Source organism: Heptranchias perlo, chromosome 16, assembly GCF_035084215.1.
Source record: "Heptranchias perlo isolate sHepPer1 chromosome 16, sHepPer1.hap1, whole genome shotgun sequence".
Lineage (NCBI taxonomy): Eukaryota > Metazoa > Chordata > Chondrichthyes > Hexanchiformes > Hexanchidae > Heptranchias > Heptranchias perlo.
In genome coordinates this window covers 23,592,812-23,620,238 of record NC_090340.1, presented here as the reverse complement: position 1 = coordinate 23,620,238, position 27,427 = coordinate 23,592,812, and the positions used below count along the sequence as shown (strand labels likewise).

The window sequence follows — 27,427 nt, the reverse complement described above, 5'->3', positions numbered from 1 at the left end:
GAGAACACCCTGCTCTTTTTCAAAAAAAGTGCCAAGGGATGTTTTACATCTTCTGCAGCGTACAAAGTTTACATGGAATCTATCTCTGGTTTTAACCGCCGATCCAGGTGGTTGCTTGAAATGGGAAAAATGCAAAATATGTTTCAGTAACAGATGCCAGCACTTCATGCACTTGGCGTGCGTATGCATCCTATAAACAATCTGCATATTCAAGGTCTTTTAAAAAAAAACTATCAAGATTTACCATTTATTTTGAGAAATTACATAATTACTCAGAAGTTCGGCTTACAAAAAAATTATGGAATTGTTAAGTACAAAGTATAGATTTATAAACCACATATGATCTCTGTACTGGTAATTCTGACTCAATAGTTTATGCTGCCAAAGTTATCTCCAGAAAGTGATGATCAGGATACTGTATTTATTACATGGGATTCTTACCAGTGTTTGGGGAGGGATCATATTCCATAATTCTGTCCATTTATAATTAGGCCTACTGGTTTATAATGGCTGAATAAGTCAGATTCTGTTTTCTGGATATGGGATTACAGGATTTCCTGAGATTTTTACCCAAATTTAGGGGATCGTATTCAGCAATTCAATTGATTTTTCCATGAAAACCAAAAATTAGTGGCCTTGATGATAAAGGTGATGTGAAAGGTGCTCATGATGCATACTGCATGCAACCATCCAGCCAAATGTTGCAAGCTATTCATGGGAGACTCAAAGGATGTAGAAAGTACATCTGCTTTTGAATTAACTCCCATCTGAAGGCAGGCCCAGTAGGATGCCAATCCCTTGCCCATGTAGTTGACATACATTACAGACTCACAGCCTGGCCAGATTCTTGCCATTCTCCTGCCATCTCCACTTGCCCCTCCTCACTTACAAGAGGTTATAAAACTGAGACCCATTTCAAACCCTCTGAAATCAATAACACTGGGGCTACTTTCTACAATGAAGCACATCACACACACAAGCAACAGTTTTTATTAATCAATGAAAGTGACTTTTAAAAAGTTACTTAAATAAAGTCTGAAATAATGCATAGTCAATGTTTAAACCAGCTTCCGTAAGAGAAATATAGATTTACATTGACTGAGACCATTCATCGAAACTGGTATGGGCAGCGGTGGCTGCAAGATGAAGTGGATGGGGAGAAATGTTGACAACGGACACGCTAACAAGTACTCGCAAATATGTGAAAAACATCTCGTTGCACTTGCACCTGCAGCAGGCGTAGTTCTGACCAAGAGGCTCCACCTAAAATCTTGGCCTGGCTTTTCAGATTGCTGTTTTCATCATTTTCATTTCAGAGATTTCAACTTGCTGAGCATTCCCTCACGTAGTTAGGACCAGGTCAAACCAGAGCAATGGCGAACAATTCAAACCAGAGCAATGGCGAACAATTCAAACCAGGAGCAGTGATGAACAATTCAAACCAGAGCAATGGCGAACAAGTCAAACCAGAGCAGTGATGAACAATTCAAACCAGAGCAATGATGAACAATTCAAACCAGAGCAATGATGAACAATTCAAACCAGAGCAATGATGAACAATTCAAACCAGAGCAATGATGAACAATTCAAACCAGAGCAATGATGAACAATTCAAACCAGAGCAATGGCGAACAAGTCAAACCAGAGCAATGGCGAACAATTCAAACCAGGAGCAATGGCGAACAATTCAAACCAGGAGCAGTGATGAACAATTCAAACCAGGAGCAGTGATGAACAATTCAAACCAGAGCAGTGGCGAACAATTCAAACCAGAGCAGTCTCTTTCTGTCTTCGCCATCATTTTTCCCTCCTTCCTTTATCTCGTTCCATTTCTTACTCCCTCTCCTAGTCCTTGCCCAATTCACTTTCCCTCTCCCCTCTCTCCCTCGTTCTCCCAACTTTCCCCTTCCCATCGAGCGTCGGGACGCGCAGACGCGGCACGATCGTATTGTCGCGTCACAGAGGGAGCAGCGTGATGTCAGGCGGCGATGACCCAGAGTGGAGAATGGGGCTGTAACCATGGGCGATAGCGCGCGGAGCGGCCGTGGACCCCGCTGAAAGGTACTCGTCTCATGGACAGTTCTTGTAACCGGATTGGGAGGGAGGGAGGCTGGTGCGGTTAACTGCTCCCATCCCGGCCTTACCAGTGGCGTTGGGTGATGGTGGCATACGTGCGGCAACATGAAGGGATTCCCGGCTGTTTAAACCTGCTCCCTGGTGAAATGATGCGGCCCGGCCGGTGATGTCGCTTCGTGCCCAGCGCCGACTTGTTGATCAGAAGCAGACATTTGCGCTTTGGGGAGGCCGGTTACTTTTCACGGTGCTCCCCCGTGCTTTCTATGGCAAATAAATGGACTGGCCCGAAAGACCACAGACCCAGAGCTAGGCCGGAGTCACAGCAAAAGGCAAAGAAACCAGTGGCATCAGTGCCGTACCACGAACCGAGGTGCCAATAGTCAATGTCAATTTAGTATCTCAGGTGCCATGTAAAGCTTGTATGTAATTTTTGGTAAATGATAAACTGCACTTTGTATATAGAACAAAATGAGGATTGTGGTATATTAAAATGCTATTGAGTGCTAAATTAAACAATAAGTTTCATTTATGTGGTGCTTCATGGGGATGTAATCAGAAAAATGGATGCTGACCCAAAGAAGGAGATATTAGGAGGGGTGACCAAAAGCTGGTCAAAGGAGACTTAAGGAGGACCTTAAAGGAATAGAGTGAGGTTTAGGAAGGGAATTGCATAGTATGATGCCTATGCAGCTGAAGGCACAGCTGCCAATGGTGTGTATGTGGTGCACTTGCAACTGACGTTATTTGAGATCTCTAAGTCTGTATTTATGCTACATCTACAGCATATATGCAAAGGCTTTGCATTCACACGAAAGTTATAGGGTAAATATGGAGTCAGGGCTTGATCTGACTCTGGAGGGAACTAGAATGCGATACTTTCCTTCTCTTTGCTCTGGAGTTGGGTTGGATTGTGGGTTTGGATTTACACAATGGGTTAAATGCTCTGAGCGTACACTTGCAGTGAGGTAGCTTTTCCATGCATATTTAAGCTTACAATGTTTTAGTGCCTACATTGATGATACAGTTGTAGTGTAAATATATTTTAAAGTTACTTATTACAAGTTTTGTGCGAAAGGATTATTTGACCTTGGTTTCGTTAATGAAACATTCCTGGACCATGGGCGATAGCGCAATCTGTTAAAGACCTTTTTGACAAATGCTGTAACGTCAAAATGATCAATCCAGAGCATTTCACCTTGTTTGTTTACAGGAGAGGGAGTTTATTACTGTATCCAGCAAGAGTTCCAACATTTTTACTCCCTTTTAGCTGAGAAAATAGTTTGAATTTACTAAGAATGAGTAGCTCTGATTGAAAGATTGCCACATGTCTGCATTGGTCACATCGTTCACCTGACGAAGGAGGAAGCCTCCGAAAGCTTGTGAATTTAAAATAAAATTGCTGGACTATAACTTGGTGTTGTAAAATTGTTTACAATTGGTTTAAATAGGCTTTTGTTGATTTCCTGATAAGTTGATTCTCTTGTTGCCTATAGAGCTTTGCAATATCATGGATTACTGTCAATGAATATACGTCAGTCACACATGTAGCACTTAAAAACAAAAGTTCTTCTTCAATTTATTGTGAAGTTTATAATTTGTTTCAATGGCACAATATCAAATTATTGCAAAGTTTCCAATAAATAACACTAATTAAATAAAAAGAAAAATGTAAGCATTTGCAGTGCTAGCAGCTCACAGCAGCTGGTGTTGAATTTTGCAACAGGATCCCCACCCCCTAATGTGCATGGGCTACATTTGATTGGGAAAGGCAAAGTCCAGTGATGCAGCAATTCCTAAAGTTCACTATTAAAGGGGAAGTTGTGGTGGTTACAAAGTGGATTTATTGTCCACAGTGGCACAGCAGAGCCATGTGAGTAACACAGCTCCCTTTGATGTTGAAAAATTGGAGCTGTTGATATAGGTGGTGCACCAAAGGAGGGTATCTTTATATGGGGCCAAAGGACACCCCTCAATAAAAGCGCAGGTGCAAGCTGCGTGGCGGTCGGTCACCAACTGAAGCAATGCAGTCACTCTGGTCCCTTGTACCTGACTTCAGATGAGGAAGTATGTTGGTATTGGAAGCAAGGCAGAGGTAAGTGTGCTGCTCACTTTTCTTGTGGGGGATTATCGACCATTGCCCAAACCCACTTTGGAAACTGCTGTATCTTCTTGGAGGTGCTGTTTAAACCAGTGAATACAACCGTTGGCTGTTTGTACACACTTTTTCATGTGTGCCAAACAATTTTGGCACATTTTCTTCAAAGTGGATGGGGAGCCGAGGAACAACAAACAAACGTTGAGGCAGCCAGACTGAAATGCTCCTCAATTGCTAAGGTGTTTCTCAATGGGGCCAGCAGCCTCAGATGCAGAGGATAGCTCTAAAAGCCATCCACCCAGTGTTTCTTCTTCAAATAATGGGTGCACTGTGGAATGTCTCTGACTGTTACACATGGGGCCCTCCTTGCTGGTAGTCTGGATTCTTGCAAAATGTTGTGATTTGTTTTAGAGGCTAAAGCCATAGAGATGGTACAGAAGAAATTTGTGCTACCGGGGCCAAGAGGCTTTATTTATAAGAACAAACTAGAAAAAATGGGGCTTTTTCACAAGAACAGAGAATGCTAAGAGGAAATCTGATATTCAAAATTATGGGGTTTTAATAAGGTAAATAGGGAAAAACTATTTCCATTGGTTGGTGAGTTGATAACTAGAAGCATAAATTTAAGATAATCACCAAAAGAACAGAGGGAGATTTTTTTTATGCACGAGACTCTTCTCAAAACAAATCTGTTTGACTAAGCTTTCAGCCAACTCTCTCACCATGGCTTGACATCCCTTCCTTTATTCATTTTATCTTATTTTTCCTCCAGGTTCTGTTTTCTATGCAAGTAGTTGTTGAAACTCTCTTTGTCACTCCTCCTTCCGTGTTGTTCCGTCCTTTTCCACACATTGCAGTTACTCTCCGTGTATATTTTATAATTGAGTTGAATATTTTCCTTTTTATAATTCTGCTATACACCATTGTTCCTAGCAAGAAGTCTTTCATTGTGCCTGTTTCCATTTACTTGTATGGGATCAGTCTCCCATCCTCTTAATGACCTTAACAGTGTCCTCAAGTAAGCTTTCTAAGTGTTTAGTGCAAACTCTGTTCCCTAGCCACCGACTCCATCCCACTCCCTGGCCACTGTCTGAGGCTGAACCAGACCATTTGCAACCTTGGCATCCTATTTGACCCTGAGATGAGCTTCTGACTACATATCCACTCCATCACCAAGACCGCCTACATCCACCTCCGTAACATCACCCATCTCTGCCCTTGCCTCAGCTCATCTGCTGCTGAAACCCTCATTCATACCTTTGTTACCTCCAGACTGGACTATTCCAATGGTCTGCTGGCTGACCTCCCATCTTCCACCCTCCATTAACTTGAGCTTATCCAAAACTCTGCTGCCCGTATCCTAACTCGGAACAAGTCCCATTCTCCCATCACCCCTGTGCTCGCTGACCTACATTGGCTCCCAGTCCGGGAGCGCCTTGATTTTAAAATTCTCATCCTTGTTTTCAAATCCCTCCATGGCCTTGCCCCTCCCTATTTCTGTAACCTTCTGCAGCCCTACAACCCTCCGAGATCTCTGTGTTCATCCAATTCTTGCCTCTTGTGCATCCCCGATTTTAATCGCTTCATCGTTGGCGGCCATGCCTTCAGCTACCTAGGCCCTAATCTCTGGAATTCCCTCCCTAAACCTCTCTGCGTCTCTACCTCTCCTCCTTTAAGACACTCCTTAAAACCTACCTCTTTGACCAAGCTTTTGGTTATCTGTCCGAATACCTCCTTAAGTGGCTCGGTGTGAAATTTTGTTTGATAACACTCCTGTGAAGCGCCTTGGGACATTTCACTACGTTAAAGGCGCAATATAAATGCAAGTGCTGTTGTTGTTAACTCCCGTAGTGACATGACAGTGAGTGAGATCCAGTTTTCTTTAACATTCATTTTCTTCTTCAACCGTGAAAAGACTTTGTATATTGGAAGGCACATTGTGATTCAGCCCTGATATGCTGCTGTTTTTTGGTTATCAGTAGGTTTTGGGTTTATGGCTAGAAATGGTTAATGTCAACCATCAGGTAGTAGATATTCTTCTACTAGAATCTTATAAGTGCAGAAACCCTTTTGTGAGCAATCGTACAGAAATGGAAGTAGATTTCAAAAGCCTTGCAGTGTAAAATTGTAAGGAAATGTTTGATTGAATAAGAAAAACCCTCAGCTGCATGTAAGTTGATCCATTGGTTTTGTTGTCTAAAACAGCGTAGAGAAACATCATGCTTTTGACCTGAGTGACTATGTGTAAAACAATCCTGGGCCCTTTCACTCCTAAAATCTGATGCATTTCTGCATTGCTGTTTTCTTTCAAACCAAATTAGATGGAAATTTTACCTTCTATTTAATGCTCCACATGACTGCTACTGGTGTGCGTTTGTTAACACAATTTATAAGTGCTGAATTACATTATAGATCATTAACGGACAAAAAAAGGAAATATTTTTATTTAATGTTATTCTGGTACGTATCACTTTAAATCTCAGTTGTTGCACAGAAAGTTCTAAACTGCCAGGAAACTCAATCTTTTGATGCTATGCTGTAGAATGTTGTCTTGTAATAAGTTTTGGACTGAATCTCTGACTCAGTTCTCAAATAACTGCAGACTTCTGGATTGGTTCATTTTGTATTTTACCAACAGCTCTTTGTTGAATCTGAGAGGCGAGCTATTCAAATTACAAAGTATAAAGCCTACTGCCATCCGGGTATACAACAAAACAAGCTTCCTGTGAATTTGGCAGTTCGGCTTGTTCTCCAGAGAGGTCAATAAGACCTTCACTCAAAAGAAAAAAACAAGCTGAAGAATCCTCTCTGGTTTCGCAGTTTCCTTGAGAAAAGGAGTTTGATAGTTTAGATCATAAGAAATAGGAGCCGGAGTAGGCCATACAACCCCTTGAGCCTGCCCCGCCATTCTTTAAGATCATGGCTGATCTTGTACCTCAACTCCATTTTCCCGCCCTATCCCCATATCCCTTAATTCCCTTTAGTGTCCAAAAATTTATCGATCTCAGTATTGAATATACTCAATGACTGAGCATCCACAGCCCTCTGGGGTAGAGAATTCCAAAGATTCACAACCCTCTGAGTGAAGACATTTTTCCTCATCTCAGTCCTAAATGACCGACCTCTTATCTTGAGACTATGACCCCCTAGTTCTAGACTCTCCAGCCAGGGGAAACAGCCTCTGAGCATCCAAACTGTCAAGCCCTCTAAGAATTTTATATGTTTCAATGAGATCACCTCTCGTTCTTCTAAACTCCATTCTACCCAATCTCTCCTCATAGGACAACCCTCTCATCCCAGGAATCATTCAATCTAGTGAACCTTTGTTGTACCCCTTTAAGGCAAGTTTATCCTTCCTTAGGTAAGGAGACCAAAACTGTGCACAGTACTCCGGGTGTGGTCTTACCAGAGCCCTATATGATTGCAGCAAGACCTCCTTACTCTTATAATCCAATCCCCTTGCAATAAAGGCTAACATAGCATTTGCCTTCCTAATTGCTTGCTGTCCCTGCATGTTAACTTTCTGTGATTCATGTACAAGGATACCGAAATCCCTCTGACTACCAACATTTCTTATTCTCTCACCTTCTAAAAAAAAATTCTGCTTTTCTATTCTTCCTACCAACGTGGATAATTTCACATTTCCCCACATTATATTCCATCTGCCACCATCTCGCCCACTCATTTAACCTGTCTATAATCCCTATATCCTTATCTCCTCCCCGCAGCTTATTTTTCCACCAAGCTTTGTATCTTCAGCAAACTTGGATACATTACACTCGGCCCCCTCATCCAAGTCATTGATATATATTGTAAACAGCTGAGGCCCAAATACTGATCCTTGCGGTACCCCACTAGTTAGGACCTGCCAACCCGAAAATGACTTGTTTATTCCTACTCACTGTTTTCTGTCCATTAATCAATCCTTAAACCATGATAATATATTACCCCCAATCCCATGACCCCTTATCTTGTGTAACAACCTTTTGTGTGGCACCTTATTGAATGCCTTTTGAAAATCAAAATATACTACATCCATTGGTTCCCCCTTATCTACTCTGCTAGTTACACCTTCAGAAAACTCTAATGGATTTGTCAAACTCGATTTCCCTTTCATAAAACCGTGTTGACTCTGCCTGATCATATTCTGATTTTCTAAGTGCCCTGTTACTATGTCCTTAATAATAGATTATAGCGTTTTCCCTACTACTGATGTCAGACTAACTGGCCTATAGTTCCCTGTTTTCTCTCTCCCTCCTTTCTTGAATAGCGGGGTTAATCTGCTACCTTCCAATCCAAGGGGACTGTTCTAGAATCTATGGAATTCTGGAAGATCAAAACCAATGCATCCACTATCTCTGCAGCCACCTCTTTTTTAAAACTCTAGGATGTAGGCCATCAGATCCTGGTGATTTGTTGGCTTTTAGTCCCATTAATTTCTCCAGTACATTTTTTCTACTAATCTTAATTACTTAATTACGTTCCTTACTCTCATTAGAATTACCGTAGACTAGAGAAATCCTATGTAAATTGGATGATTTCTTAAGAGTTGCTACCTGTTACTTCACCACACCAAGTAATTTAGATCATTGTCCTACATAAGTATATCAGGGTTATATCTATTATTTGCCTGTTTAATGTTTATTTAATAAACTTACTTTGTATTTTGTATGTTCAGCAAAGTTTTTATATTTGCTTTTGAAGACTGAATGGAAATCTTATTGCAGCATAAGATAGTCCAGTACCTAATAACCATTACCAAATAGGGTTTGATAGGTTTTGGCAACATGCCGGGGTTAACCATTCATAGAGTTCCAAGGAAGCATGGACACTCTTGAAGGTTTGGGCAGTTGGGACTCACCCATGAGAATGGTCTGAAACACAAATGCTGATATAATGGTTTGAAAAGTCACCCGATCCAGATGCGATGCATCCTAGGTTGCTGAGGGAAGTAAGGGTGGAAATTGCGGAGGTACTGGCCTTAATCTTCCGAACATCCGTACATACGGGAGTGGTGCCAGAGGACTGGAGAATTGCAAATGTTACACCCTTGTTCAAAAGAACGATGTAAGGACAAGCTGAGCAACTATAGGCCAGTCACTTTAACCTCAGTGGTGGGGAAACTTTTAAAAACGATAATCTGGAACAGAATTAACAGTCATTTTGGACGAGTGTGGATTGATTAGGGAAAGCCAGCATGGATTTGTTAAAGGCAAATCGTGTTTAACTAACCTGGTAGAGTTTTTTGATGAGGTAACAGAGAGGGTAGATGAAGGCAATGCAGTTGATATGGTGTATATGGACTTTCAAAAGGCGTTTGATAAAGTACCGCACGCTAGGCTTATCACTAAGATTGCGACCCATGGAATAAAGGGGGCAGTAGCAGCATGGATACTGAATTGGCTAAGGGACAGGAAGCAGAGAGTAGTGGTGAATGGTTGTTTTTCGGACTGGAGGGAGGTGTACAGTGGTGTTCCCCAGGGATCAGTGCTGGGACCACTGCTTTTATTGATACATATCAATGACTTGGACTTGGGTATACAGGGCACAGTTTCAAAATTTGAAGATGACACAAAACTTGGAAGGGTAATAAACAGTGAGTTGGATAGTGATAGACTTCAAGAGGCTATAGATAGGCTGGTGGCATGGGCGGACACATGGCAGATGAAATTTAACGCAGAAAAATGCGAAGTGATACACTTGAGTAGGAAGAACAAGGAGAGGCAATATAAACTAGAGAGCACAACTCTAAAAGGGATACAGGAACAGAGATCCAGGGGTATATGTGCACAAATCTTTGAAGGTGGCAGGGCAGGTTGAGAAAGCGGTTAAAAAAGCATACGGATCCTGGGTTTTATAAATAGAGGCATAGAGTACAAAAGTATGGAAGTCATGATGAACCTTTATAGAACACAGGTTCGGCCACAGCTGGAGTATTGTGTCCAGTTCTGGGCACCGCACTTCAGGAAAGATATGAAGGCCTTAGAGAGGGTGCAGAAGAGGTTTACTAGAATTATTCCAGGGATGAGGGACTTTAGTTACATGGATAGACTGGAGAAGCTGGGGTTGTTCTCCTTGGAACAGAAACGGTTGCAAGGAGATTTGATAGAGGTATTCAAAATCATGAAGGGCCCAGACAGAGTAGATAGAGTGAAACTGTTGCCATTGGCGGAAGGCTCAACACCAGTGTACATAGATTTAAGGTAATTGGCAAAAGAACCAAAGATGACATGAGGAAAAACTTTTTTACACAGCGAGTGGTTAGGATCTGGAATGCACTGCCTGAGTGGGTGGTGGAGGCAGATTCAACCATGGCCGTCAAAAGGGAACTGGATAGGAAAGGAAAAAATTTGCAGGGCTACGGGGAAAGGGAGTGGGACTAGCTGGATTGCTCTTGCATAGAGCCGGCGTGGACTCGATGGGCTGAATGGCCTCCTTCCGTGCTGTAACCTTTCTATGATTCTGTGAAAAGACCAAACACGTGACAGTAACAATGCTTAAAATATTTACTTGATAATTAGACCAATCCTTTCAAAACATACAATTGAAAGAAAGAAAAGAAAGAACTTGCATTTAGATAGTGCCTTTCACGATCTCAGTACATCCCAAAGGGCTTTACAGCCAATGAAGTACCTTTTGAAGTGTTGTCACTGTTGTAATGTAGGAAATGCGGCAGCCAATTTGCAGACAGCACAATCCCACAAACAGCAATGAGATAATGACCAGATAATCTGTTTTAGAGATGTGGGTTGAGGGATAAATATCAGCCAGGCAAAACTCCCCTGCTCTTTGAGTGGTGATATGGGATCTTTTACGTCCACCTGAGGGCAGACAGGGCCTCGGTTTAACGTCTTATCTGAAAGACAGTTCCTCCGACAGTGCAGCACTCCCTCAGTACTGCACTGAAGTGTCCAGCTTAGATTTTGTGCTCAAGTCCCAGGAGTGGGACTTGAACCCACATCCTTCTGACTCAAAGGCAAGAGTGCTACCACTGAGCCCAGCTGACCTAATTTTAATTGAGCTGAGATAATTTTACTTCAGTACTTTTACGAGCTTGTGGAAGCAGAGTAGCGATTACTATGCAAATATTGACACATCCCTGGTGCACTCCCCACCTCCCCCACCCCCCCATCCCAACTACTGAAAGATAAGTGTCAGTTACCCAAAGGAAAATGCTGCAATAAATGCAGAAGATGGATTTTATTTGAATACTGCAAAAGAAATGATGTTCCAGTAGATCAGCAAACAAATGTTTACAGCAGAGAAGGAGGTCATTTGGCCCATTATGTCTTTGCTAGAGCAATCCAAAAACAATCCCATTGCCCTGCTCTCTCCCCATAGCCCTGTATCTCTCACTGCTTCAAATATTCATGCAATTTTCCCTTAAAAGATGCAGTGGTCTCTGCCCAACTACTCGCTGTGGCAAAACATTCATGCTGCTAACAACTCTGAATAAAGACATTTCTCCAAACTGTCAATTTTAAATTGATGACCCCTCATCACTGACGTCCCAACCAAAGGAAATAGTCTTTCCCTATTCACCCTTTCAAAACCCTTCATAATTTTAATAACCTGTATTAAATCTCCTCTTAACTTTCTCCGCTCCAGGGGAAACAGTCCCAGTATCTGAAGTCTCTCCTAATGACTATAGTTTTCCAACTGTGGTATAATTCTGATGAATCTATGCTGTATGCTTTCAATGGGTTTAATGTCCTTTCTATAATGGGGCACCCTAAACGATACCCAGCACTCTAACTGTGGCCTAAGCAATGATATGTACAAATTTATTACTTAAATGGGAGTCAGAGAAGCAACTGGTACATGCAGGAAGTGATTTATATGTAACAATGCACGTGCAACTTCTTGATATGTCGAGGATTGTAGCCCATTTTACAGCTGGTGATTTCAATGTTTCTGTCATGAAGCAAGTCAGCAAAGCTTGACTACATTACAGAAAAAATGAAAAAATTTGATGCCCTAGGATCCCTTTACGGAGCTTCTCGGGTCTAAGATTCCAGTTTGAAAACCTATGTTTACAAAGACTCAGTGACTAGAATTTAAACAGTTAAAATTGTACAATATAGGACTAGGATTATTAATTAACGCACCTTAAACTACAAAGGTAATGATTGTTATGATCTCCAGTAACCATAAAATTAAAGCTTTAGTGACTGTTTATTGCAAGTGTTAATTATTTTTCTTTGCTGAGTTTCTTTGTCACCTTAAGTAAGCAGGCAGCCCGTTCTGATGAAAGGTCATCAACCTGAAACGTTAACTCTGTTTCTTTCTCCACAGATGCTGCCTGACCTGCTGAGTATTTGCAACATTTTCTGTTTTTATTATAGTATGTGCATGCCCCTTAACGTGCTACTGGTAATTGTGCTGCATTTCATTTCAACTTGTATCCAGTAATCTTCAAATGCATAGTTTATTTGGAGTCACAGTGTTCCAGATAAATGTCACAGTTTGATAGAATGCTATTGTTAGTATAATGGTCATGTTTGTGTGGCTTATACCAAATATGGTGCTAGGGCAGTGTTGTCCTTCATCAGCTCCTCAACCAGTCTCCGTCCACTACTACCCTCTTCCGCCTGACCATACTTGTTTTTACATTGAACAACTTTTCCTTTAGCTCTACTCACGTCCTCCAAATTTAAGGAGTTGCTATGGGAGCCATTATGGGGGATAGCTATGCCTGCCTTTTCATGGGGTACGTGGAACATTCTTTGTTCCAGTCCTAGTCAGATCCCCTCTCTGACCTTTTTCCGGTACATTGTTGATTGAGTCGGTGCCGCTTCCTGCTCTCGCTCTGAACTGGAAAATTTCATCAACTTTGCTTCTAATTCCCACCCTTCCCTTGCCTTCACGTGGTCAATCTCCGACTCTTCCCTTCCTTTCCTTGACTTCTCCATCTCCATTTCTGGGAATATACTGTCCATTAATGTACATTATAGGCCCACCGACTCCGACAGGTATGTACGTTGACTATACTTTCTCCCGCCCCGCTTCCTGTAAGGACTCTATTCCATTCTCTCCGTTTCTCCATCTCCTTCGCATCTGTTCCAACGATGCCACCTTTCACACTAATGCTCCCAAAATGTTGTCTTTTTTTCCTCAGCCAAGGACTCCCCTCCACTTTGGTTGACAAGGCCCTCGACCGTATCGGTCTTATTTTCTGCATTTCTGTCCTCACCCCTTCCCCTCCCTCCCAGAACCATGATAGGTCCCTCTTGGCCTCACCTTCCACTCACCAGCCTCGCCTCCACATTCAACGAATCATCCTCCGCTATTTCCACCACCTCCAGATTGATGCTACCACCAAATGAATCTTCTCCTCCCCTCCTGCTTCATCATTCTGAAGAAATTGTTCCCTCCACAACACCCTGGTCCACTCTTCCATCACCCTCAATACCCATTCCCCTTCCACCAGCACCTTCCCATGCAAACACATGAGATGCAACACCTGCCCTTTCACCTCCTCCCTTCCCACTGTCCAGGGCCCCAAACACTCATTCCAGGTGAAACAGTGATTTACTTGTACTTCTTCCAACTTGGTACACTGGGAAACCAAACGTAGATTCGGTGATCACTTTGCTGGATACCTCTGTTTATCCGCAAGCGTGACCCTGAGCTTCCGGTCACTTGCCACTTTAATTCTCCATCCTACTCCGACTCTGACCTCTTTGCTCTTGGCCTCATACACTGTTCCAGTGATGCTTAACGCAAGCTCGAGGAACAGCACCTCATCTTTCTATTAGATATTTTATAGCCTTCCAGCCTTAACATCAATATGTGCATGACCATTGCCTGTCATATATTGGCAAATTCAAGAAAATCGCTCAGCAAAATTGCATGTATTGTAAAAGTTTACTTTAAAAAGTAAATTAAATTTAAATGCATTCTATTGGAGTTCTTTAGCAAAGCTAGGCACATGCTATGGGATAGTTAATAACTTTCAAGAACTAAATGATTGTGGCACCAGGATGGTATATTCTCCTTGTGAAGAATGAAACCACAACCAGGTCAGCAGTTAAGTAAGCACAGCGGCGATGGATAGTTGCTCTGGGAAATATTTCAACTTTCAGAAACCGGGGTGTTAATGTTGACATTTTATTTTTATTTATTTTAATGGCAGGAAATAGAAATGCTTTTTCGGTTTTCCACTGGGTGAGATTTTGTTTGCCTAGATTTCTGCTGCTGAGGTGATCACGATTTGCCAGTAATAATTTTCGTATCATGCGCTGAAGAGACTTAAAGAATGAAAGAATTTGCATTTACATAGTGCCTTTCATGACCTCAGGGTGTCCCAATGCGTTTTACAGCCACTTAAGTACTTTTGAAGTATAGTCTCTAATGTAGGAAACACAGCAGCCAGTTTGCACATAGCAAGTTCCCACAAACAGCAGTGAAATAAATGACCAGAAGATCTTTTTAAGCATTGGTTAAAGGATAAATATTGGCCAGGACATTGGGAGAAGTCCATTGGTCTTCTACGAATAGCACCATGGGATCTTTTACATCCAGCTGAGAAGACAGTCAGGACCTTAGTTTAACCTCTCATCCAAAAAGACGGCACCTCCTGACAGTTCAGCACTCTTTCTTCAATAATGACACGTCAACTTAAATAATGTGCTCAAGTCACTGGAGTGGGGCTTGAACCCACAACCTTCTGACTCAGAGGCGAGAGTGCTTCCACTGAACCAAGGCTGACAACTAACAGCCATTTAACTAGAAAGCCAATAACCGAGGGCATTAATCCACATCCAGAGCAGGGAAACTAAGCAGCCCAGCAAATTTTACACCCTGATTCAGTGATTCATTTGCAGATATCTCTAAGATATTCAGCGTTCCTTGAATCACTACTCTCGCTGCTTCCTGAGATCCATGCTCAATGCCATGCATGCTCTCGACTCTCTCTTCAATAGCACCGACTCGCTCTATGAGTTGTCCTGGTCCGCAGTTCCATTTCATCCTTTGCTTCATCCGGCACTTTAACAAAAAACTTTTTTTCTTCCTTTCAGGTGTCAAGGACCGCAAGTTTCAACAACTCTTAGATACCAACACCCATCCTTCTTCCCCTTTGCTTTCCTCTGGTCGCATTCCAATCTCAACCTTTTTCATGTTTTCAATATCCCCTCTTACCTTCCCCTCTCTGACCCCGAATGATCAGAACTCAAAGGCCTGATCCCCTCAGCTTCATCCCCTTACCTCAATGAATTTCGAGCGCGACATGATGCTGAGCTCTTCTTCCATAGCCTTTGTCTCTATGCCCACTTCTTTGGCCAGGAGTCGTCCCTCCGCACAGCAGAACCTTTCCCCCATCTTCAGAATTCTCGTTCCACCTGGACCCTTTCCCTCTAACCTCTGACCCTCTCTTGATCTTTTCATTTGGAACTGCCGACGTGACATCAGCTATCTCAATTTCTCTACTCCCCTCATTCACTAACCTACCTCCCTCAGAACTTGCAGCTCTCTGTTCTCAGGTGCAATCCTGACATTGTCATTAAACCTGCTGACAGGGTGGCGCTGTTGTTGTTTGGTGAACGAACCTTTACTTTGCCGAGGCTGAACGCCAACCCCTGACACCACCTCCCGCCAAACATCAAGCCATCGTTTCCCAGACCGTCACTAACCTCATCTCCTCAGGAGATCTCTTCCCCCGCCCCCCCACCACGGCCTCCAACCTCATAGTCCCCCAATCCCGCACAGCCCGCTTCTATCTCCTTCCCAAGATTCACGAACAGAACTGCCTCAGTAGGCCCATCATTTCAGCCTCTTCTTTCCCCATGGAACTAATTTCTTCCTATTTCGACACTTTTTTTCTCCTTTTGTCCAGTCTCTTCCGATGCCCTCTGCCATTTTAACAGTTTCCTGTTTTGCAGCCCTAAGTGTCTCCTTTTCACCATGGACGTCCAGTCGCTCTACACCTCAGTCCCCCACCAGGAAGGCCTGCGGGCCCTCCACTTCTTCCTTGAACGGAGGCCCAACCAGTCCCCATCCACCACCTCTGCCTGGCTGATCTTGTTCTTACGTTGAACAACAACTTCTTTTGACTCCACTCACTTCCTCCAAATAAAAGGTGTCGCTTTGGGAACTCGTATGGGACCTAACTATGCCTGCCTTTTCATGGGATACGTGGAACATTCTTTGTTCCAGTCCTACTCAGGTGCTCTCCCTCACCTCTTTTTCCGGTACATTGATGACTGTATTGGTGCCACTTCCTGTTCTCACAGCGAACTGGAAAATTTCATCACTTTGCTTCCAATTTCCTACCCTCCCTTGCCTTCACGTGGTTCATCTCCGACTCTTCCCTTCCTCGACTTCTCTATCTCCATTTCTGCAGAAAGGCAGTCAACCAATATCTACTATAAGCCCACCGACTCCTACAGCTACCTTGATTACACTTCCTCCAACCCCGCATCCTGTAAGGACTCTATTCCAGTCTCCCAGTTTCTCTGTCTCCATCGCATCTGTTCCAAAGAAGCCACCTTCCACACCATTGCTTCCGATATGTCTTCCTTTTTCCTCCACCGAAGGTCCCCCCCCCCCCCCCCCCCCTCCACTGTGGTTGACAGGGCCCTCAACCGTGTCCATCCCAATTCCTGCACTTCTTCCCTCACCCATCCCCCTCTCTCCCAGAACCACGACAGGGTTCCCCTTGTCCTCACCTTCCACCCCACCAGCCTCCACATTCAATGCGATGCCATCACCAAACACATTTCCCCTCCCCTCTCTTTCCAGCATACCAAAGGGACCGTTCCCTCCGCAACACCCTGGTCCACTCTTCCATCACCCCAACACTCGTTCCCCTTCCCACGGCACCTTCCCGTGCAAGCACAGGAGATGCAACATCTGCCCTTTCACCTCCTCCCTTCCCACCGTCCAGGGCCCCAAACACTCCTTCTAGGTGAAACAGCGATTTCATTGTACTTTTAATTTAGTATACTGTATTCGCTGCAGTGGGAAGACCAAATGCAGATTGGGTGATCGCTTTGCTGAACGCCTCTGTTCAGTCCGCAAGCGTGACCCTGAGCTTCCGGTCGCTTTCCATTTTAATTCTCTGTCCCACTCCCACTCTGACCTCTCTGTTCTCGGCCTCCTGCACTCTTCCAATAAAGTTCAACAGAAGCTCGAGGAACAGCACCTCATCTTTCGATTAAGCACTTTACAACCTTCCGGACTCTCAATTGATTTCAGTAACTTCAGATCATAACCACTGCTCCCATTTTTTCGGACAGCAGGTGCTGGTAATGGTTCTGCTGTTGCCATTTACAGCTCCTCTAGACCTATTGTTTCTTTCTTTGCTTGTCCCATGACCACCCCCTTTGCCTTGCACCATCATACCTCTTGTCATTTATTCACTTCTGCCCTCCATCCTATCACAGACCTTCTCTTTTGTTCTTTCCTTTCCCTCTCCTGCCCTTTCCCTGTCTCTGTGCTTGTTTAAAAACTGTTAAATCTTTAACTTCTTCCAGGCCTGACGACAGGTCATCGACTTGAAACGTTAACTCTGTTTCTCTCTCCACAGATGCTGCCTGACCTTCTGAGTATTTTCATCATTTTCTGTTTTTATTCCAGATTATGAAAGACTGCTTTATAGATTCATGGCACTAGGAACACAATATTTGTTCTTATGAGTTTAATTAACTGTGAAATTTTGAAATCAACAACAAATCATAAATTATATTTCAGGTTTTAAAACTTGTCTGCTTGAGTAGTTTGCATTGAAAATTACATTTAAATTATTTTCTAGATTAGTTTTGGCCTGTTTTGTATTTGTAATGAATCGTTTTAACATCCAAACCATGAGATTTTGATTTCCCCTGAGGGAGAACAAAATATATAGCTAAGTAGCGCTTTGGGCCTTTTTAACAGTTCACTGCTCATCTGTTTAAAATGCTCCAAAGATCCAGCTGCCAGCCATTTAAAGTGCAGATCAACACAGTAGAATAGACTGTATAAAAACCCAATGGTAATTGGTGGGATGCGTGCCTAAGTCTTCAGTGGAGTCTGTGCTCCCTGGCAACCTTCTTCCAACAATGCAACACTGAGCCAATTAATGTAACAATTGCAACAAAATCCACATCTGCCAAAGACTTCAGCTGCTCCATTGTTGAATTAATTCCAGCTTGCCGGGTGAGTCTATTTCAACCTGGTTGTTTCTATTTCCCTTCCTCTGAAAAACTGTTGCATCTTCCTGTGAAAGCTCATTAACAAAGCCTTAACAAGCAGCAGCAGATTTTTCAAAATAAAATTTCACTTCCTTTTTTTTGAAGATGGACAATAAAGTACAGTAAAGGCAACAAAAAAAATCGGGCATGTTTAGCTTTCTCCAAGAATTCTGCCAACTTTAATGCCTTTGGCATTGTTGTCCTTTAAAGAAGAGTGGAAATCATCCCTCTTTGAGAATCTCAAGTATCTCTGCTGAGCCCTTCTCTTTTTATTTTTTCCATACCAAGATCACAAACAGTGGTTGAAATCTCATTCTAATATGAGGCTATAGTCTTTTTCCCATTTTCTTTGAAAGGTGAAATCCCAAATGTTGCTTGTCAGATGTTTGTCCTGTCTTTTACAGTATTTGTGGGTTACTTGCTGAGCTGCATATAGACTGATTTGTGTTGCGGTTGATACGTTAAAGGGCCTTGAACTAATTATGTTTACATACTCGGTTGTTGGCATTAATGTTATTTCAAGGGGCATTTACAGTCTACCACTTAGTTTGGGACTTGTGCCATATGTAGGCCAGACCAGAGAGAGGTGGCAGGTTCCCTTCTCTGAAGGACATCACAACAATGGTCATTCATTTTTCTGGTGCTAGCCTACAAATCGAGTTACAATGAGTCTACAGCACAGAAACAAGCCATTCAGCCCAACTGGTCTATGCTGGCATTTATGCTCCACCTGAGCCTCCTCCCTCCCTACTTCATCTAATCCTATCACCATATCCTTCTATTTCTTTCTCCCTTGTGTGTTTATCAAGCGTCCCCTGAAATGCATCTATGTTATTTGCCTCAACTATTCCTTGTGGTAGTGCATTCCACATTCTTACCACTCTTTGGGTAAAGAAGTTTCTCCTGAATTCTCTATTGGATTTATTGGTGACTATCTTATATTATGACCTCTAGTTTTGGACCCCCCACAAGTGGAAAATTTCCTCTACGTCTGCCCTATCAAAACCTTTCATTATCTTAAAGAAAGGTTATCAGATCACCCCTCAACCTTCCATTTTCTACAGAAAAGAGCCCCAGCCTAATTAGCCTTTCCTGATATGTATATCCTCTCAGTTCTGGTATCATCCTTGTGAATCTTTTTTGCACCTCCTCCAATGCCTCTATATCCTTTTTATAATATGGAGACCAGAACTGTGCACAGTATTCCAAGTGTGGTTTAACTAAGGTTCTATACAAGTTCAACATAACTTGTTTGTTTTTCAATTCTGCCCCTCTAGAAATGAATCCTAATGCTTGGTTTGCTTTTTTTTGGCCTTATTAACCATTATGTTTAGTGATTTGTGTATCTGTACCCTGAAATCCCATTGCTCCTCTATCCCATTTAGACTCTTATTATCCAAACAATACATGGTCTTCTTATTCTTCCTACCAAAATGCACCACCTCACACTTATCTATATTGAAATTCATTTGCCAATTACACACCTATTCTGCAAGTTTGTTCACGTCTTCTTGCATTTTGACGCATTCTTCCTTTGTATTAACTATACCCCCCAATTTGATGTCGTCTGCAAATTTTGAAATTGTACTTCTGATTCCCAAGTCCAAGTCGTTAATGTAAATTGTGAACAATAGTGGTCCCAGCACCGATCCCCGTGGAACACCACTTCCTACCTTTTGTCAGTCTGAGACTTTTTCCATTAATCCCTACTCTCTTCTGTTTTGTAGCCAATTTGCTATCCATTCTGCTATCTGTCCTGTGACTCCACATGCTCTGACCTTAGTCATGAGTCTACAATGCAGTACTTTTTTGAAAGCCTTATTGAAATTACAAATATATTACATCCACTACGTTACCCTTGTCTACTCTTTCTGTTACTTCTTCAAAAAATTCAGAAAGGTTGGTCAAGCTTGACTTTCCCTTCTGAAATCTGTGCTGACTACTCTTATTATAGTTTCGTTTTCTAGATGTTTTTCTATTACATCTTTGAGTATCTTTATCTTTCCTACCACTGACATTAAGCTAACTGGTCTATAGTTCCCTGGACTTGTTCTAAAACCTTTTTAAATATAGGAATAACGTTACCTGTCTGCCAGTCCTCTGGCACTATTCTCTTTTCTAATAAATTTTCATGCATGTATGTGTGTAGATATATATATATATATATATATATATATACACACACATACATACATGTGTAATAGTGCTTATGCTATCTCCTCCCTAACTTTTAATATTTGCGAATGCAATGCATCTGGACCAGGGGTTTTATCCTCTCTTAAGTTACCAGATTTATATACAGGCATGGTACTGGAGGATTGGAGTACTGCTAACGTTGTACAGTTGTTTAAAAAGGGAGAAAGGGATAGACCGGGTAAATACAGACCAATCAGTCTAACCTCGGTGGTGAGCAAATTATTGGAATCAATTCTGAGGGACAGTATAAACCATCATTTAGAAAGGCACGGATTAATCAGGGACAGTCAACATGGATTTATTAAGGGAAGGTCGTGTCAGACTAACTTGATTGAATTTTTTGAGGCAGTAACAAGGAGCGTCAATGAGGGTAGTGCGTTTGATGTAGTCAGATGGATTTTTGCAAGGCTTTTGACAAGGTCCCACATGGCAGACAGGTCAAAAAAGTACAAGCCCATGGGATCCAAAGGAAAGTTGGATCCAAAATTGGCTCAGTGGCAGGAAGCAAAGGGTAATGATCGACAGGTGTTTTTGTAACTGGAAGGCTGTTTCTCGTGGGATTCTGCAGGGCTCGGTACTAGGTCCCTTGCTTTTTGTGGTATATATTAATGATTTGGACTTAAATGTAGGAGGCATGATCAAGAAGTTTGCAGATGATACCAAAATTGGCCGTGTGGTTGATAGTGAGGAGGAAAGCTGTAGACTGCAGGAAGATATCAATGGACTGGGCAAGTGGGCAGAAAAGTGGCAAATGGAATTCAATCCGGATAAGTGTGAGGTAATGCATTTGGGGAGGGCAAACAAGGCAAAGGAATACACAATAAATGAGAGGATACTGAGAGGTGTAGAGGAAGTGAGGGACCTTGGAGTGCATGTGAACAGATCCCTGAAGGTAGACAAGGTGGTTAAGAAGGCATATGGAATACTTTCCTTTATTAGCCGAGGCATAGAATGTAAGAGCAGGGAGGTCATGCTAGAACTGTATAAAACTAATTAGGCCACAGCTTGAGTACTGCGTACAGTTCTGGTCACCAAGTTACAGGAAGGATGTAATGGCACTATAGAGGGTACAGAGGAGATTTATGAGGATGTTGCCAGGACTGGAGAATTTTAGCTGAGGAAAGATTGGATAGGCTGGGGTTGTTTTCTTTGGAACAGAGGAGGCTGAGGGGTGATTTAATTGAGGTGTATAAAATTATGAAGGGCCTAGATAGAGTGGATAGAAAGGACCTATTTCCCGTAGCAGAGAGGTCAATAACCAGGGAGCATAGATTTAAAGTGAATGATACAAGGATTAGAGGGGAGCTGAGGAAATTTTTTTTCACCCAGAGGGTGCTGAGGGTCTGGAACTCACTGCCTAAAAGGGTAATAGAGGCAGAAACCCTCATCACATTTAAAAAGTACTTGGATGTGCACTTGAATTGCCGTAACCTACAAGGCTACGGACCAAGTGCTGGAAAGTGGGATTAGGCTGGCTGGCTCATTTTCAGCCGGCGCGGACACTGAGCTGAATGGCCCCCTTCTGTGCCGTAAATTTTATAAGATTCTTTGATAACGCGCCTGTGTCTGGCAGATGTAATTTAATATACATAAATGTAGTTTTAATGCAAAAGTGGTAGGGCCAACACCAAGCATGAGTAAACCATGCAGGGTTGCGAGCTTAAGACTGCTGAGTGGGGAAAAGACCTGGGTTTCAAAAAGTATATGAATTTGTGAAGCAGTGCTGCGATGCTATTGCAATAGCAAATAGAATGTTAGACACATTGTCAGGACAATTAAATGCAAAACAACAAATACTTTACCGTCTACCAGTGTTCGCTCTAATTTTTTTTCGGCCATTTGCGGAATGAATTTGGGTTTATGCTCTGATGGGTGTGTGTGCTACTGTAAAAAAAAATCACAACTTTGAATAGAAGATCTTTTTAGAAAACATTATTCAGGGTATATAACAAACAGAACAAATGTACAAAATAATGGATAATTGTAACAAGGTGAGCTGTCAAGGATTTTTAATTAAACAAAACTGGTTATAGAAATCTCACCAGTAAACACTGTCACCAGAGGAATGGGGACATCCTGATTGAGACCTGGGGCTCAATTTTCCGAGTGAAATTGCGGGTGCGTTGGGGACAGACGGGCTCCGAAAATCGCGGAAATCACGAGCGGATTCAGAGCCCGGCTCCAACCCGCAGACTTCCGGGTTCCTTATTGATGCGTCAGAGTGTGCGCGCGCCTCCCGAATGTGGATGTCCCACCAGCAATTAAAGCCAGCGGGATGATACTTTACATAGTTGTTGAGCTGGTTGAAGTACTTAATTGTCTCCACATTTTGGCAGGGGTGTGATTTTGAAGCATCCTCAGCGTGTTTCCCGTGCTGTGGGAAATGCTCCCTGTTGCAACAGACGTGTTTCAGCCAGCAGCCAGTGGGAGATGCAAATGCTTATTTGACACATGGGAAGAAAACGTCATTTATTGCAGCAGGGAACTCTGTCACTTCAGACAAAGTTTTGACTGCAAGATCTTTGTGTTTCCTTTCAAAATTCTGCTGTTCAAACATATTTAACCCCTTTGCGGACCCCCTCAAACTCTCACCGCCAGGATGGGAGGCGCCATTGCTACATCCGAGGACGAGCAACATCACTAGCCCCGCCAGGCACGCCGTCCACCCCCGCCACGTGGAGTTGCACAACACAGTGCTGCGCCACAGGCACCTGCACAAGAGCAGAGAGAGCGCCGTCGCAGGAGGCACTAACCTCGCCACAGGGTGTACAGACCAAGGCTCAGCTTCCTGGACCTCTCTGAGGAGCAGTCCATATGGAGGCTCAGAGTCAGTCGCCAGGTAGTCGCAGACATTTGCAGCCTCCTTCATGCCAAGCTGCTCCCGGCTGGCCGAGCATCTCCTTACCTGTCGCTGTCAAAGTCACCACTGCCCTCAACTTCTTCGCCTCCAGATCAATCCAGGGTGCCCCCAGGGACATCGCCGGGGTCTCTTAGTTGTCTACACACAAGTGCATAAGGCAGGTCACTGACGGGTAGTTTCGCAGGGCCTCGTAGTACGTCAGGACTACCTCAGCCAGACGGAGAGGGCAATAGGATTCCAATCTGTGGCTGACATCTCACAGTTGCAAGGACTAATCGATTGCACCATGTAGCAATATGAGCACCTCCATACGAGCCAGGACTGTTCATCAACAGGAAGGGCTATCACTCCATCAACACTCAGCTCATTTGTGACCACCACAAGAGATTCCTTCACGTGTGCACCAGATTCCCTGGCAGCTGCCACGATTCCTTCATCCTCCAGGAATCCAACATCCTGCCCCTCTTCCATGCACCGAACACCCTTATGGGCTGGCTTCTCGGGGACAAGGGATACCCCCGCACATGTGGCTCATGCCACCTCTGAGGAACCCCATCACCAAGCGACAGCCACATCGCCATCAGGTCTACAATTGAGCATGCTATAGGGCTGCTCAAGATGCGCTTTAGATGCCTTGGTCATTCTGGGGGAGCCCTTCAATAAGCACCAGACAGAGTGGGACGCATTATCGTCGTGTGTTGTGCCCTGCACAACAGAGAGGGGTGCCGCTTGAGGAGCCCCATCCACATCTGCCACCCACATGGAGGAGGAGCAGGAGCAACCCATGAGCAGAGCAGCGGCTCACCTGGCTGCTCGTGAGGCTAGTGAGTCACTGATATGTGACCATGTAGAAGTAGTCGGAAGCGAAAGGCGAAGGTTTAGTAAGCACAAAGGGTATGCACACCATACATCAGACAGTGTGAAGAGTCCAGTCCTCACACCACCTGGATAGAGCCCCCCACCCCCGTAGGATTATACTTTAATCCAATCTAAGGACTGGTTCGTGACAACAACAAGACCACCATGGTACTGGTATTCTGGTTAAAGGCAAAACAGATTTATTAAGTACATCACAATTAGTACAAAAAAGTGATACTTAACAAAGAGAAATAGTCACAGTCTGTTCCTTGAAACCTTGGAAGTATCCTTCCAAGTGACTGTGGTGCGGTCTCTCTCTCGCTGTGTTATGTTGACTGAAGATTTCTTTTCTTCCTTGCCAGAATCTTGTGTGCCTTCCTCAGCTTTTGAGGTCTCTTCTTATACTCTTTTTCAGTCTATGTGGAAGTTCACTATCGCATCCACATCTCTCAGTCTTACCATTAATCATGCCTCTCAACCTTCAGAAGTTACATCCCAAGCATAATTCCTGGTACCATCCGTGCCTTGTTGTTACAGACTTAACGGTACCTTATCTTAGAGTTTACATTGCCAGGCTTCATAGAACCGTTTGTATAAACAGACTTCTATTCACTAGCTTGCAGGGGCTTGAGATAGAGAAGCCTAAGCCTGTGTGACTCCTTGATTCATCTCACCTTCAGTCCCTTTATCTACATGTCTTTAGACACTATGCTATTACAGCAGATCCGCCCTTAGCGCCTGTGATTTCTCCAAGGTCTCTTATCTCTGTTGACCGGAGGTCACCGGTTACGGTTATTGGCTTGGTACAAAGAGGAGAAGAGTCAATTCTCTCTTAACTCTCAATTCGCTTTATTCACGCCGTTAGATCATATACATATAGCTTATACGTCTGGTTAGATATAGACATGCAGTTTGCACCAGGTTATACAGTTTTATACCCAAACTAGGATCTAAACGCACACCCACTAGGTTTCTCTGACACTCCGAGTGGTCACAGAATATAAAGGATAATACCCGAAAAGGAGAGCTGACGCTGGCCAGGCGTTCCGTTCTCTCTCTCAACGTCGTCTCTACGTCCCTGACGTAGGTTCTTCCACTTCCGCGATGGTTGGTCTCTCTCCCTTTGGTTTAGGCCTGCTCGCTTTTGCCTGTGTCTTCTCCTCATTGGCTCTGTCCCAAGGACTTAGGTAGCATTACCTCATTACTCCTTTTCTAAATAAGGACTTGTGTCTTATCACATCTCCTTTGTCTTTCACAAAACTTAGCTAATTCAAACCGGTTCCAGCCAGCTCAGGCCAACGACTGAACTCAGGTTACTTCAGTTCAAAAGTTGTTCTTGCCTGTGTATCAGCAGCTGGGGAATGTCAGGTTATTTTCTGCAGCCCCTAGCCAACAATTCCCACTTTGATGTTGTCAGCATTCAGTTAGTTTTAACTGCAAACTTGACTATAATAACCATCATGCACCCTTCTTGGCCCACCAGCACTTTCTTATTAAATACACGTTGCATGGCTCATACTATATTAATACACAGTACAATTTACATTTATAGATACATAGATTCATTGTACATTTCATTCTACTTCTACTATTGATTATAATTATAATAAATTATATCTCTTATTGGGTTAATTCTTACACCCCTCCATGCACAAAACATGCCTGCAACTACACATGCACCCACTGTGAGTCCGAACGGCCGTTGTCAGGGCCTGAATGTACTCATTTGTGAGCCGTGCTTGAAGCTCAATGGAGACTAACCTTCTCTTCATCGCAGACATTCCCGCACTTACCCGCGACACTATCTCAGAGATGCCCTCACGTCCCTGTGACAATATCTCAGGGAGTTGTTCATGTCCCTCTGACACTATCTCAGAGATTCCCTCCCATACCTGTGCCACCATTCCACTCATGCAGGAGTTGGACTCCTCCATCCTCTGCACGTGCACGTGGCACCATGCAAATGTGCTGCTGCCCCTCGATCATTCTCCTTTTAAAGGATGGCTCCCAGGGTTCAGCATCTGTGTCTAGCTGAGCAGAGCCTGGAGAGAAGTGCTCCCACCAACATGGACTCTCCACAGCTGCCCCTGCCACCAGTGTCTGCTCGTGCTCACGTGTGTGGTAACTTACCAGGTGCAAACCTAACTAACAAAGGACTAGGACCCACCAAAGTGTGAGTATCTGCGCTGGTGGATGGCTCACTCAGATGTGACGGTGCACCCTCAGAGACCGGCAAGTCCTCTGAGGAATCGCCCTCGCTGAAGGCCCTGTAGAAGAACAGAAGGCAATTTTAAGCATGACCACCGATGTGTCATGTTGCGATGAGCATACTGAGGTGCTGAAGATGGCAAGGCATATTAACATCAATTCCTATTGTGTGTGATGAATGTTTAAGTTCTGTCACCAGACGTATGTCAGGTGCCAGTCTCTGCATCCCCGACCGACAGGCACTCGAGGGTTCTGCTGAGCTCCAGAGCTTCCTGCTCCACGTATGTGAGGATGACAATTTGTTGTGGCCCCCTCTCCAGTCCTCGCCCTCTCCCGTGCATTCTGGGCTCTCTTCTCCTATAAGGAGAGAAAGTACAGATGCGAGTAAGTGATGGTGACGTGGCCAATCGATGAACGCATTGGTTTGGGTGCGACTGACTGTGAAAGATATGCATCAGAGGGTGAGTATGAGACAGAAACATGACATTGTATGAGGACTGAGTTGGGAGGTAGTGGTAGGGTAAGTAATGGGGAGGTGAGGAAGTGCAGGTAAGTTGAGAATGAGCCTTAAGTGGGCGTGAGGAGTGATGTGATAGAATAGTGTTGGCAGTGCAGAATTAGTTGGGGGGGTGGGGGCGGTGATGTGGAAGACGGAATGTAGGAGAATGAGTAAGTGCTCACTTTGGCTTGCCTAGTTAGGTCATTGAAGCACTTCCTGCACTGGACCCAGGTGCAGGAGATGTTGCTGCTGCTGGTGACCTCCTCTGCCACCTCGAGCTAGGCCTTCTTGGTGGCAGAGGCAGGCCACTTCCCCCCATCCACCAGGTAGAAGACATCGCTCCTCCTCCTCACCCCATCCAGTAGCACCTGGAGTGAGGCATCGCTAAATCTTGGAGCAGTCTTTCTCCTGTGCTGCTCCATTATGTTGTGTGGGTGTTTGCTCTAGGAGCAGCCATTGGATGA

General features: G+C 43.7%; 1 protein-coding gene across 4 annotated transcripts in view; it reads left to right on the top strand.

The window, feature by feature from the left end:
• Positions 1 to 1,918: 1,918 nt before the first annotated feature.
• Positions 1,919 to 27,427, top strand: part of zdhhc1 (zinc finger DHHC-type containing 1) — a 98,303-nt gene continuing 72,794 nt past the window's right edge. For 3 of the 4 annotated variants that reach the window (XM_067997811.1, XM_067997813.1, XM_067997812.1), the window contains exon 1: positions 1,919 to 2,061. The gene's annotated coding sequence lies outside the window, so the exon portion shown is untranslated. Of the gene's footprint in view, positions 2,447 to 27,427 lie in introns of all 4 variants that reach the window. The other variant, XM_067997814.1, reaches the window with a different exon arrangement.